This window comes from Grammomys surdaster, unplaced genomic scaffold (assembly GCF_004785775.1).
Source record: "Grammomys surdaster isolate TR1022 unplaced genomic scaffold, NIH_TR_1.0 125881, whole genome shotgun sequence".
Classification (NCBI taxonomy): domain Eukaryota; kingdom Metazoa; phylum Chordata; class Mammalia; order Rodentia; family Muridae; genus Grammomys; species Grammomys surdaster.
The window spans coordinates 1,715,088-1,728,329 of NW_021620706.1; the positions used below are offsets into that span (position 1 = coordinate 1,715,088).

The 13,242-nt window shown below is 39.6% G+C and overlaps 1 pseudogene; it reads left to right on the forward strand.

Annotated features, from left to right (window-relative positions):
* The first annotated feature begins 381 nt into the window (after positions 1-381).
* On the forward strand, positions 382-12,515 carry LOC114608227 (annotated as a pseudogene).
* The last annotated feature ends 727 nt before the right edge of the window (positions 12,516-13,242 follow it).

Sequence of the window (13,242 nt, forward strand, 5' to 3'; positions counted from 1 at the left end):
TCACACACGTACACACACACATGCTCACACAGATACACATATGCTCACACACTGATACACACATGTTCACACATACACATACAGTCTCACACACAAACGCAAAGAAGGAAAAGACAAGAATTTCATTTTGCTATCTGATGACGTGTGGCCTGGCCTGAGCTCCACTTGGTGATAGCAATCCAGGGAAGAAGAAATCATGAGTCCCCAAGTTTGAGCACAGAGCAGAAAAGAAAGTTCAGAGAAAGTGTGTAACCTGGATTTCCTCCTGAAGAATGAAAGATGGAGAGAAGATATTTCTGAAAAATGTTGAGGCTTCTGTGGGTCTATATCCAAATCTGAAACTGGATGAAACTGAAACATCCAGAGCAGGTTGCTGCTATCATGCGTTCAGCAAGTTCTTCTGAAGTCTCTTTCCCACAGACCATGGTAATAGACCTATGGGGCAAACTCAGCCGCTTACATTATTCTCCTGTGCTGAGCTTTAAAAATGGAATTACCTTTGCTGCTGTGGAAGAGGTACTAGAGATGCTGCTGTCTTAAGTACCCTCCTGCTGAGGAGCAAGATAACAATGTATTCGATAATTATTCTGAAAGGCTATTTGAATGGATTTTTTTTCAGATTGCATTCCACATAGCCTTTTATCTTGAAGGAGTGTTTGTTTACTTTCCAGATCCTCTCTTAAGTTCGGACACAGGTAAACTTCTTTGACAAGATTTATAATGTGCAAACATATACTTATTCCCTTTATGCCACGGGTCTATTTATTGGATTAACTAGAAGGATTTGATGTGAAGGCTTAGGATGTTATTGAAAACACATCACTTCTATTGTAGCTAAGAAAATCAGCTTTAGAATTAGAGACCTTGTACTGGGCATTGTGTGTAGACCTCTAGCTTTTCATCACAGCTGTTCTCTGTTGCCATGACAACAGAATTAACCCTTTCATTAATATCCCTGAGAAAAGACGTACATCTTTATGCATATCTCTGTTTAAACATGGTCTCTGCTCAGATGTCAAGGTCTCTAGCATGGTTTACAAGCTCATGTTTATCGTCCCCACTCCCAATGCTGCCCTTAAAGCTTCTATGGCAGATTTTTTATGCTTTGAATTTTTGAAATTTAATTTCTATTGGCTGCATTGACATGGCAGCTTTTAAGTGCCCCCTGAGTAGTGAAATGAACTTCAGAATCTGAAGCTAGTGAAATCCATAGGAAAGGAAATTTAATACAAAAGAAAACAGTCACCTGTGATATGAAAAGTTGGCTGTTTGTTTGTTCCTTGGGAGTGGGGGGGGGGGGGAGGCGGGAGCTCCACTTGGTGAAATGGGTGTTACTATAAATATTGAAGAGTAATCCCTCATCAAAACGGGTGATCCAGCTGTTTCAGCTGAGGCCGCAAGCAGGTAGAGTACTGATTGCAATTGTGATGAAAAGGGAGAAAAAATTTCCTGCAACAAGTAAAATCCATTATTTTGAAAATAATACCTCAAGAGAATAATTCTACCCAGTCCCTAAAAGGCACAATGATCCTTTTCATAGTTGTGTCTGCTATTTCTTTTGAAGGAATAAAATGCATCTTAATGGGCAATCCTCTATAAATATTTATATTTTAATGATCAATATAAAAATTTCCTAATTAACACTAAAAGGGCTCAAGGAAGCTGTTCACTCTGCCTTCATGTACTTTAGTTAAGTGAAGTTAACTAACTTTTAATAAGCAGAGTCATCTCCTTTTGAATTATTACTATTAGTAATAACTATGTATCCTACAAATCAACCATGGCTAACTACCTAGGCAAAATGCTTTAAAAGCATTACCTCATTTAAACCATGAAACAAAAGCTATATGGAGAAGGTAGGTACTGCTGTCCCTATCTATATCTAAGGAAATGAAGTCTTTGTGGATTTGTTTGCAAAGTCACAGACAGTGGGTGGTTCAGCTCGTCTATCTGGCGTGCAAACCAGTGCAGGCATCTTTTGGCAGGGGTGAGGAGGGAAAAATGGCTTTTCCCTCTTTGTTTCTGCTCATAGAAATATTGTAATAACATTTAACATATTTACATTCCCACCAGACATTTTGTCCTGTAAGGGTGGAGAATGTCTGGGGAAGGATTACTCATAATAATTAAACTCATAAAACAAGAAAGCACATCTGAAGTGGTCATAAAATTCTTAGGAGCAAAACAGTTCCTGAGAAGCTAGAAGTGCACAGTGCATAGGAAGGGTATTGGTGCTGCACCAAGGCCTCCTCTGTGCATGGGAAGGGTATTGGTGCTGCACCAAGGCCTCCTCTGTGCATGGAAAGGGTATTGGTGCTGCACCAAAGCCTCCTACCATCCAATGGGACAAAAGAAGATATTTGATGCAACAAGATGCAGCTTTCCTTTGTTATGATTGTTTGCTTAAATTTGAGGTTTGGTTTTTTTGTGTGTTTGTTTTTTAAAATAATGGTTTTATTGAAACATGATCACAATAACATAAAATTCACCTATAGAGAACAGTTAAACAGTTTTAAGTCTATTCAGGTCTGAGTAAGCCATGTCACAACCAATTTGGAACATCTTTATCATCTCTCTAAAGGAGAAGCCTGCCTTTGTTCAGCCAGTCCCCTTTGCTTCTTCCAATCAGGTCGATCTTCTGTGTGTGGCTACTTTCACTTAGCATTCAAGATTCATCATTTTCTTTTAAGGGCTGAATACTATTCCATTCTGCTCTTGTTCCTTGGTGGGTATTTGGGTTCCTGGTTTCTTTTTGCTTTGCTTCTTTCTTTCTTTCTTTCTTTTCTTAATTGCTATTTTAACTGCTATGGACTTTCATGTGAACGTTTTGAGGGAGGGGAGGGTTATTTTTCTCAGATTTGTATTTGCTTTTCAGCTGTTCTTTTATCATCCAAAATGATAAAAACGCAGACACCTTCCCATGACTTAAGACTTCATAGAATTCTGAAAAACAAGCTGCATCACACCTTATGTTGCCTAACTTGTGACTTACAGGAAAAAAGATGAATGTTCTGAAGTCTCTGGTAGAGTAACCCACCATGTATGCATCTAATACACATCTAGAAGAACTACCACGATTTTGGTTTATTTTTCACTTAGATATAGAACTCCATTCACAAGTAGAGTAGATTTTTTTTTTTAGTTAGAAACACGATCTATTTGCTGACAAAGAAACATAGAATATAGAACATCCCACTAGGAATTTATTTCTTTTCAAGGATGATGAGAACCACATGTGATCCATTCTAGGTACCAAGAGCCAAAAGAAAGCAAGAGGTACATTTTCAATGTTTTAAAACATTGTATGCTGGTTTGCTGTATATTGCTTTTACTATCTCTAGGAATGGGCCTTGAATTCCTGACCTTTCCAAGACTTTTATCATGAAAGGATGTTGGATTTTGTCCAATGCTTTCTCAGCATCTAGTCAGATGATCATGTGGGTTTTTTTCCTTTGAGTTTGTTTATATAGTGGATTACATTGATGGATTTCTGAATATTGAACCATCCCTGCATTCCTGGGATAAAGGAATCAATAACTTGATCATGATGGATGATTGTTTTGATGTGTTCTTGGATTCGGTTTGCTAGAATTTTATTGAGTATTTTTGCATCGATATTCATAAGAGAAATTGGTCAGAAGTTCTCTTTCTTTGTTGAGTCTTTGTGAGGTTTAGATATGAGTTTGATTGTAGCTTCATAGAACAAATTGGGTACTGTCCCTTCTGTTTCAATTTGTGCAAAAGTTTGAAGAGAATTGGTATTAGGTCTTTCTTGAAGGTCTGATAGGATTGTGCACAAAAAACATCTGGTCCTGGGCTTTTTTTTTTGGTGGGGAGACTTTTAATGACTGCTGCTATTTCTTTAGGGGTTATGGGACTATTTAGATGGTTTATTTGCTCCTGATTTAACTTTGGTACCTGGTATCTGTCTAGAAAATTATCCATTTCAACCAGATTTTCCAGTTTTGTTGGGTATAGGCCTTTGTAGTAGGATCTGATGATTTTTTGAAATTTCCTAATTTTCTATTAGTATGTCTCCCTTTTCAGTTCTGATTTTATAATCCCATTAAGATCAGGGAATAGACAAGGCTGCCCATTCTCTACCTACCTATTCAATATAGTACTAGAAGTCCTAGCCAGAGCAATTAGACAACAAAAAGAAGTCAAAGGGATACAAATAGGAAAGGAACAAGTCAAAATATCGCTATTTGCAGATGATATGATAGTATACTTAAGTGACTCCACAACTTCCACCAGAGAACTCCTAAACCTGATAAACAACTTCAGCAAAGTGGTGGGTTATAAAATCTTCTATGTGAAAGATAAACAGGCTGAAAAAGAAATTAAGGAAATGACACCCTTCACAATAGTCACAAATAGTATAAAATACCTTGGTGTGAATCTAACCAAGCAAGTGAACGATTTGTATGACAAGAACTTCAACCGAAGAAGATCTCAGAAAATGGAAAGATGTCCCATGGTATGGATCGGCAGGATTAATATAGTAAAAATGGCTATCTTCCCCAAAGCAATCTACAGATTCAATGCAATCCACATGAAAATACCAACTCAATTCTTCACAGAGTTAGAAAGAGAAATTCTCAAATTTATTGGGAATAACAAAAAACCCAGGATAGTGAAAACTATTCTCAACAATAAAAGAATTTCTGAAGGAATCACCATCCCTGACCTCAAGCTGTACCACAGAGCAATAGTGATAAACACTGCATTATATTGGTACATAGACAGGCAGGAAGATCAGTGGAATAGAATGGAAGACTCAGAAATGAACCCACACCTATGGCCATTTGATCTTTGACAAAGGAGCTAAAACCATCCAGAGAAAAAAGGACAGCATTTTCAACAAATGATGCTGGTTCAACTGGAGGACAACATGTAGAAGAATGCAAATTGATCCATTCTTATCTCCTTGTACAAAGCTGAAGTCCAAGTGGATAAAGGACCTCCACATAAAACCAGATACATTGAAACTAATAGAAGATAAGGTGGGGAAGACCCTAGAATACCTGGGCACAGGGGAAAAGTTTCTGAAGAGAACACCAATGGCTTATGCTCTAAGATCAAGAATTGACAAATAGGACTTCATTAAATTGTAAAGTTTCTGTAAAGCAAAGGACACTGTCAATAGGAACAAATGTCAACCAACAGATTGGTTGGTTACCAATCTGTTACCAATCCCACATCTGATAGAGGACTAATATCCAATATATACAAAGAACTCAAGAAATTAGACTCTAGACAACCAAATAACCCTATTAAAAATGGTGTATAGAGCTAAACAAAGCATTCTCAACTGAGGAAACATGAATGTCCAAGAAGCACATAAAGAATTGTTCAGCATCCTTAGTCATCAGGGAAATGCAAATCAAAACAACCCTGAGATTCCACCTCACACCAGTCAGAATGGCTGAGATCAAAAACTCAGGTGATAGTAGATGCTGTCAAGGATGTGAAGAAAGAGGAACACTTCTCCATTATTGGTGGGATTGCAAGATGGTGCAACCACTTTGAAAAACAGTCTGATGGTTCCTCAGAAAATTGGACATATCATTACCTGAGGACTCAGCTATACCACTCCTGGGCATATACCCAGAAGATGCTCTAACATATAATAAGGACATATGCTCCACTATGTTCATAACATCTTTATTTATAATAGCCCAAAGCTGGAAAGAACCCAGATGTCCTTCAACAGAGGAATGGATACAAAAAATGTGGTACATTTACACAATGGAATTCTACTCAGCTATTAAAAACAATGAATTCTAGAAATTCTTAGGTAAATGGATGAAACTAGAAAATATTATCCTGAGTGAGGTAACCCAATCACAAAAGAACGCACATGATATTCACTCACTGACTATTGGATTTTAGCCCAGAAGTTTGAAATACCCAAGATTCAACTCACAGACCACATAAAGCTCATGAAGAATGAAGACCAAGTGGGCGTGTTTCATTCCTTCTTAGAAGGAGTAACAAGATACTCAAGGGAGCAAATATGAAGACAAAGTGTAAGGCAGAAACTGAAGGAGGGCCTGTCTGCAGACCATTCCACCTGGGTATCCATCCCATGTGCAGTCACCAAAGGTAGACGCTCATGTGGATGTCAGGGAGTGAGTGCATACTGACTGGAGTCTGACATAGCTGTCTCCTTAGAAGTCTCCAAGAGTCTGACATATTCAGAGGCAGATGCTCACAACTAACCATTGAACTGATCATGGGGTTGCCAATGGAGGAGTTAGAGTGAAGATTGTTGGAGCTGAAAGGGTTTTCGACCCCATGAGAAGAGCAACAATACCAACCAACCAGAGCCCCCAGGATCTAAACCACTAGCCTGGGAGCACTTAGGGAGGGACCTATGGCTCCAGCTCTATATGTAGGGGAGGATGGCCTTGTCTGGCGTAGGTGGTAGAGGAGATCCTTGGTCCCATGAAGGCTGGATGCCATGTGGGGGGAATTCTAGGGTCGGGAGGTGGGAGTGGGGATAGGTGGGGGCACATCCTCAAGGAATCAGGAGGAGGGGGGAATGGGATAGGGAGTTCCTGAGTAGGAGGGGGAATAGGGGTAAGGGAAAAATAAAATAAAACATTGTGCTCTTCAGGTTTAGTACTAACTTCTATGATGAAATACATCAAACAATACACCCTCTATTCAAGTAAATGCGTTATAGGGTTTTTGAGTGTTAAACATTTGCTTCTGTCTCTGCAGCAGAGGGCAATCTTTCATCAAAACCATGGAAACCAGGGCAGGACTTTGCTAATGAACACAGAGACCCTCTAATCACAGGCCTTCTGAGAAGAGAGATTCCCCTGACAAAAATACTGAAGAAATTATGAGATAGTTAGACCCATACGCTGTTAATCAAAGGAGGAGTTGGCATGTCTAGATTATCACACAAATATTGAAATTTTCAGTGGATGTTTTGCCTTTAATGTTATTCAAGAGCAAACATTTATGAGCCATGACAGACTCCTGAAACTAAAGTAGAGTTTGAAAATGAATAAAAGGTTGGAGGAATGAAATAAGAGAAGGACAGGAGGGGAGAATGGTGGGGAGGAGGGAGTGGAGAAGAGAGGGAAGGGAGGAGGGAGGGAGGGGAGGAGAAAGAGAAGGAAGGAGAAAGAGAGAGAGGAAAGGAGAGGAAAGGGTAAATTTCCCATGCAATCGAATCTCCCAGTTCCTAACAATATTTTTTCTGTAGTACACATAAAAGTTTTCTTATTGGTAATCAGATTTCAAGGTTTCAGAAGGCAGTTATCCAAATTAGTTTGAAATAAATAATAATTCATAACATGGATGTTATGAATTCAAACTAGAAAATATATTAAAAAGATTTACCTACTGCCTGGCAAGAAGGCTTGGCCAGTAAAATAGCTTGACCTGAAAGCCTGACAACCTGAGTTGACCATGAAGACGGACAAATAGAAACACATAAAGGTGTCCTCTGACCTCCATATGTGTACTACGGTGCATGTGCCCACACATGTGTCACATCATACACACACATTCATCATCATCATCATCATCATCATCATCTAGTTTTAAGATATTTTTAAGATTTATCAGTAAGTTAAGAAAAAAATGGAAAGAATTGCCATATGCATACACTTTCAGAATAATTATCCATGATTGACAAGAAGCATGCATTTTAAATGCACTCTAATGAAACTTGAATTTAAAAATTAAAGTTAATTTTTCATACAGAAAGTTAAATGCAAGTATCATGTCTAAAGGTTCGGGGTAGTATTTTTTAGGAAGTATAAACTAAGCATAACTTTTTTTTTCTCTCAATCTCTCATAAGTTTATGAAACTTTCAACTAAATATCTCACAGGAAATTACTGTCTCCCAGAATATAAAGAGCCTTATATGAGGGATGCTGATCAGCTGTTCTCCATGGATACAGAGGCGCAAACACGCAGAAATTGGTTTAATAAAGCAAGGACACAAGGCAAAATTTGACTGTCATGGTGATATAGGGAAAAGGGGTAAGCTTTTCATCACTTTCTCAAAGATAACTGTCAAGACCGATCCGGAGACATGGATAAGAGCTTTCTTTACTTATTGCTTAGCTTTATAGAAATGAGAACTAGGTGGGGTAAATAATGTACACATCCATAAATCAGTCCGCATCTTTCATCTGCTTTTAAATAAAGGGGTAGTTTCTTCGCAGTTAATCAGCTTAAAAGGCATGAAAGGAAGTGGGTTTCCACTGCCCTTGGGTCTCAGTTTGTAAAGATACAAGTGTTTGCAGTTGTGTTTGCCTGGGGAATTGGACAGCAAGTTGGCTTTGATTTTTTCTCTAGATAACAGAAGGGAAACAAAAAAGATAGCCAATATAGAAATAATCTTTTTTTTCTTACTTGCTCAACAAAACTTTCTTGAACTGAGAACATCCCTAACATACAGGGAAGGTAGGTGCTAAGCACGCTGCCCAATGCACAGTAACACTTCTGGATGGTTTTCCTGAGTTGTATTTTTATACAGCTGAAACTTTTCCTATGCCATTATGAGAATCAAAGTCTCAAGCCGGTTGTCACTTTCAAAGGGCACTGCAGAATTGAAAATGTAGTGAAGGCAAAATGGAGAAGTTCACAGAGCTTTCCCTGAAGCCTCCTGTAATCCACAGGAACCCGTGCTTCCTTGAAGCTGATTTTTAAGAAGCCATACTAGCTGAATGCTTCCCGAAAAAATCAATACACAGTGAGATGTTCCATCACAGACATGGTTCTGGTGATGACTATGCAAGACTGTGGAGCTGAAGGGACTTAACCAAAGCGAGGAGAAGCCATCTACTATTTGCAGTATTGAAAATGTAAGCAAATTAAGCTGTCAACTGGACCTCAGTTTAAATGCTGCGAGTGTGTAGAAGAAAGCATATAGGATGCTCTGCGAGGGTACAGTGAGGTATCAGAATTGATAAAAGGGAGAAGGTGGTTACAGAGTATCTGTGAGGTGAAAATCCCTGGCACCATGCAGAAGAGAGAAGGAAGCCACAGTTGTCAAATGTGGAGTTAGAAAGGATGTTTTTCAGCATAGCTTTATAAAAACAATGAGGTGGAAGAGAGCGAGAGAGAGACAGTGACAGTGACAGAGAGAGGAGGGGAGGGAAGGAGGTAGGGAGGAAAGGAGGGAGGGAGGGAGGGAGGGAAGGAGGGAGGGAGGGGAGGGGGAGGGAGAGGGAGAGGGAGAGAGAGAGAGAGATTGATTCTGTTCTGCTGGGAGAAGCTCATTTCTACTTGTTCTTCATCCTGGTCAACAGCACTGACCATCTTGTATCAGTCTTTCCCCCACTTATTCCTACAAATTGCACCTCCTTCTCTGGGTATCCTCAACAGGTGTTTCATACCCTGCTGGCGTCTTTCCCCCTTGGCTATGGAATCTGTCCTTTTGAGACAACAGCACCATGTACAGCGTTCTGTCTCGGAGCAGTGCTGAAACAGAGAGTACAGCCATGCATAATTCTTGAAAAGCTGTAGACATGGGTCTTTATAACAAAATAAAAGCCCCATTTAAACTATAAGGCATTACACTTCTATCAAATAAATTAAATAAATGGCCAGCAGGGCTGTTTTACACAATTTATGGGTGCCCTCTGCAGTCAATGCTACACCTCATTAGTGCCTCCGTCACTCATGAAAAATGTGGCAGCCATCAGCATCACACATTAACTGAAAGCATGTGCCCACACATCAGATGTATACTTTTTAGTTATAGAAACAAGGCACCAAGCAGATGTGTGTGAGAGAGGAGGGGGGTGAGAGACAGAAAGAGACAAAGACAGAGACATAGAGAAAGACACAGAGACAGACACAGATATACAGAGACAGAGAAAGACACGGAGAGACAAAGAGACAGAGAGAGACATAGACATCGAAAGAGAAACAGAGACACAGAGAAAGACACAGAGAGACAGACAGAAAGACAAAGAAAGCATGTGTGTGCATATTTACTCTGTGACAGCAAAAATCATTCAAAATTCTCCAATTGTTTCTTGTCTTTTTCTTTTTTTACAAACATAGGGGAGATGCTGTTCTCATCCTTTCAAAGTTACTTTTTTTCTATTGACTTATTTTTTTTTTTTGCTTTTATTCGCTGCAATAGCCCAGACTTTGCCTTTTTTTCTTGACATTTCATTTTTAATTAAAAATGACATTTTAATTAAAAGGAAACATATGTAGAATAAACAGAATAACTCACCAACAGCAGAGAGCTGGGGTTGTCCTGTCAGCTCAGTTTTAACCTTCCTGGCTCAGGCAAGGCTCTGCTATGCTTCTACTCAGTGGTTGCCAAGACAAACTCTCAACAGGAAATCAAGCAGAAGGAGAGAAAAAAAATGTAATCAAAGATCCACCTGTATCTCCAAACTCCAGAACCACAAAGGGTGAAAGAGTATATACCCATTACAAACTATGTTGCTTTCTGGGCCAGAGGATTAGTGTCCTTTTTTTTCTTCTCCCTGTTCAGAATATTAAAACTAGCACTTCGGTGAAAGACCCCAGTTTTGCAACTTTTCATGTTTACAGATGGCCTGATTTGGCAATCTTAAATGTTAAGGGAATTGGAAATCTGGTAGGAGGTAAGCATAGCCAAAAGAAAAAAAGTTACAATTAAAATGAACTATCCTTCTATAGACATCCATCATTCAAGCCACATCCTGTATCAGAGCTGCTGCTGCTGGGACCCACTGCCAGTCAAGAGCCAGCCCTTCCCCTCAGATGAATTGGTTCTCTTCACAAAGGTTTTTCAAGGTATAGAGGGAATCTCTCTATCTCGCTCCCTTCTCCCCTTTCTTCTTCTACCTCAGTGTGTATGTGTGTGTGTCTATACTCTATATAAATATACAAGTACTTTGTACTTCATGACATAATTATGTCATTTCAATCTGAGATCATTGCAGATGTGTCTGGTGATGTAAACATAAAAGCATACTGAGCAGGGTACGCCTCTGTCTAATATGGCTGAAGCCACTGTAATAACTGGTCATGTAAAGACAGGGATTTGGGAAACAAAGGCAGAGGTTGGACTTATTTGCAAGTCCACGAGTGCCAAAAGTTAACATCCCCCCATGCCCCTCCCAAAAAGAGGTAAAGCTGTAGACTTCACAAGGGACATGGTTCTGCCAGCAACTTAATTTTGGACTTCAAGTGTCTAGAACAGTGAGAAAATAAAGCACCACAGCTATTAACCAGTCAGATTGTGGTACTTTATTACAGCGACTGTACAGAGAAAAATATTGTCAGGCATAATGATCTTGCTATATTACTGAAGAAAAAATGAGCTTCGGAAAGCTAAACTGTTTTTCAATGTTGCATAGCTCTAAATGAGCCAAGATCAGTCTGCCTCAAGCCTATGCTGTCAACACGTCTCAGGCCTCCAGTCTTCAGCCACTTACCCAAATTGGAATTATCTAAAGACATTGAAATTATCTAAGGTGTTTATGTCTTACAAAGTCCTATACCAGCCATTGCTAATGAAACGCGTCACTACACAGTTCATATAAAAAAAATATTACCTCATGTTAAGAATAACCACAGAATAGATTCTAGAGAGTTGGCTAAAAGGGCACTGGCTATCATTCCAGAGGACTTGAGTTTGATTTCCAGCACCCACATGACAGCTCACAACTACTTGTAATTCCATCTCCAGAAAATCTAATGCTGTCTGCTGGCTTTTGTGAGCACTGGCTTCACAAGGGGAGTTCACACATGCATGTGGGAAAAACATTTATGTACATAAAATAAAATTGTTTAAGTTTAAAACTAACCTCAGCTTTCCAGAGTGCCAGGAGACAAAATCCTACAAGAATAAGGAAACGCTGAACCAGGGATCGTGGAAGCCAAACCCAAGATCTACTACTTTCAAGGCAGGGGAAGGATAGAGTAGATCCACTGGCTGCTGGCTGCGGCTGGAGTGGAGTTCGAAGAAGAATTTCTTGAGACAAGAAAACAATATGAGAAGTTGAAAAAGGATGGACGCCTGCTTTTTGGCCAAGTCCCTTTGGTTGAAATGGATGGGATGCTGCTGACACAGACCAGAGCCATCCTCAGCTACCTCTCTGACAAGCACAACTTGTATGGGAAGGACCTGAAGGAGAGACTCAAGATTGACATATATGCTAACGGCATCCAGAACCTGATGATGACGATTATTGGGGCTTCATTTAAAGTCCCTCAGGAAAAAGAGGAAAGCTATGCTTTGATAGTGACAAAAACTAAAACCCGTTACTTCCCAGTGTTTGAAAAGATTTTAAAAGACCACGGAGAGGCTTTTCTTGTTGGCAACCAACTCAGTTGGGCAGACATACTAGAAGTCATTTTGATTACTGAAGAAGTCAGTGCTCCTGTGCTGTCCAACTTCCCTCTGCTGCAGGCATTTAAGACAAGAATCAGCAACATTCCTACAATTAAGACGTTCCTGCAACCTGGAAGTCAGAGGAAGCCACCTCCAGATGGCCACTATGTTGAGGTGGTCAGCACTGTCCTGAGATTCTAGTGGCAGCATGCTTTAAGGTGGCTACTGCAAGGATCCAATCACAGTATTGCTATAGGCCAGCTGCAGAACATTCCAGAAGCAAGGTGTAGATCCCAGAAGTAAAGGTCTTTGAACAACAAAATCCACAATGACCCACAATAGTCATTAACCTAAATTCTTAAAATATACTCATTGAAGTCATATTGTCTGTTTTTGCATATATTGTTATAAAAACTGCATTTAGATCATTCGAATAAGAAATGTCTTCTGTAGCAGTTTGAACAACCACTCCCCATCTAGGAGTGATATCTGAGGTTACTTGACCTTTGGATTACCAGACACAGCTAGCATATGGCTACTGTGAGGGTGAGCTTTCAAGCTTATGTGCATTGAGTTCTCTGAGAAATGAGACACTTCACCCAGTGTCTCATACCATAAAGCCTTCATTGCCTCTGTACTATGATGGATTGAACCCTCTAAACTGTGAGCCAAGATGTGCCTTTCCTCCCTTAAATTGCTTTTGTTAGTTATTGTGTTAACAATGAGGAACTCAGTTAGCATGTACTGTGGTACTCAAGTATCATGGACACATTAAGAGTTACATCCCTGATGTAAACTTCAAACAAAGAATTGTGCCTAGACAAGATGAGACAAAGGATGGGGTTTTCTGTTAGATAGTCAAGTATTATCTAGCTATGCAAGAATCCAAGGGAATTTTCTTTTGGTGACCATTCTTGAATGCCCTAAT